General features: G+C 38.9%; 1 long non-coding RNA gene across 1 annotated transcript; it reads right to left on the bottom strand.

Annotated features, from left to right (window-relative positions):
• Positions 1–244: 244 nt before the first annotated feature.
• Positions 245–1,540, bottom strand: LOC117341301. Its single transcript, XR_004535606.1, has 2 exons — positions 1,375–1,540; positions 245–769 (listed from the first exon to the last, which is right to left on the bottom strand). It is a non-coding gene; the product is annotated as an uncharacterized LOC117341301 (long non-coding RNA).
• Positions 1,541–1,884: the final 344 nt, after the last annotated feature.

Genomic DNA, 1,884 nt, shown 5'->3' with positions numbered 1-1,884 from the left:
GACACATTGTTTGAAGGAACTGCCTCTCTGAGGGAACATATATTTTGAACAATATATTTTAAAGCATAATCTTATTATGATCTTAAATAAATAGTACATGCATTAAATTTGCAAAACAGAATAAATATAATAAATATCCGTACAATCATCGCTAAACGATTAAATTATGATGTTTGTAACGCAGGACGAGCCTCAGTCAAGCATTCAGGAAATAGACACAGGAAAAACCAGAATAAAGAGAAAATACATATATACAAATTTATTTACACACACAAACTTAATATATACCTAGTTGTATTCACACTCACGATCACTCTCACTACCTTTCATGCGATAATGTTCTACAGATAACTAAAGTCTCTTCACAAAGGGGGAGCACCACGTCTCAGTGTTGTCCAATGCCGAACATACAGCGTGTACAGTATCTCTGTACCTGTCGCTAAATAGGTAGGGTTCCAAGAACCTAAGAATTTACTCCAATTCTCCTCAAAGTAACATTGCTTCTGAGCAAAGTGTATGTACCCAGATACCTGTCTGTGTCTGGTACGTCATACAGAGTTCCTCCAATACGAGGCTATCTTTCACCAATGACAACTGGCGTACTCTTCATGCCTGCCTGTAGACTGCCGTCTTTACCCAGCTGACCTTGACCCTGAAGACTCTATAATCTGTTTGGTCGGTCCTGGTGCTGCCTTTACAAAGATGAGGTGTCATGTCTTTTCTTGCCGGCTTACAGAAGTAGTTCTCGTTGCCTGCCCATCATGTGAAGCTATAAACGTACAAAAATATTGAATTAACACTCATTCTTCCATACACAACATTAATGTCTAAGATTTCCTAACTATTACATAAACAATTTATTCCTAAATAGTTACCGATATTTACAATAATTCATCATAAATTATGTTGCTAACATATTATAATGTAAGATGCGTGTCCAAAATCCGCATAAATAACTGTTTAACCACAATTTACATTATAACACAATCATACGCCGTACGCTATTTACGGGCTTCCGTATATTTTACACCTGCGCGCATCCACGCTATCCCATACACACATAATTACAACTCAGGGCTTCCATACAACTTCTACCCGAACAAAACTACGGTTAATAAGTGAAATTGACATCATTGTAACAATGAACGTACATATGCATAGTCTGATAATAAGTATACTATAAATATTCCTAGTTATACTTTATAATTTCAACGTTACATGCATGTAAACACCTGTCTTCGATAACAACAAATAGTTACGCATGACTGGACCGCATCGATAGATAGAGGGCTTGACCGGTAACCGGGACACAATAAATATGGCATTAAAATAACCATTCCAAAACAAATTATAGATGATAGAGAGAATACTTACCCCAGTCTGCTGTCTAGGCTTCCCACATGCATACATTCCTGGTGGAAAAAAGGTATAAAACTACCCGACAAGTGGACAATACCAATTCCACGTTCGTTCTCACCTGAACGCTCTGTCTTTCACACTCTTGCTTACTCACATACACACCACGTGACATAATGACGCACATAAGACTATAGATAAAACGTAAACATATATGCCTGCGTGACATTATCCCCCCGTTCCCTGAGAAAATGTTCACAGTTTCAGTCCAAATCACGAACCATATATGTTCCTAAATCCTGCTGAGGTAGTCCGCTCCCACATTGTCTTCACCTTTGATGGATCGAATTCTGAGTCGGTATGGTTGCAGGAGAAGTGCCCAGCGCATCAGTCTGGCATTGGCTGTCTTTGATCGGTGCAAATAGGTGAGAGGCTGATGGTCTGTCTCTCGGATGAATTCCTTTCCATAAATGTATGGCTCAAACTTTTGCACTGCCCACACTATTGCTAAGCACTCCTTTTCTACGA

Source organism: Pecten maximus, chromosome 2 (assembly GCF_902652985.1).
Source record: "Pecten maximus chromosome 2, xPecMax1.1, whole genome shotgun sequence".
Taxonomy (NCBI): Eukaryota; Metazoa; Mollusca; class Bivalvia; order Pectinida; family Pectinidae; genus Pecten; species Pecten maximus.
Note: the sequence above shows the minus strand (reverse complement) of the source record. Positions and strands in the feature narration are given on the sequence as shown.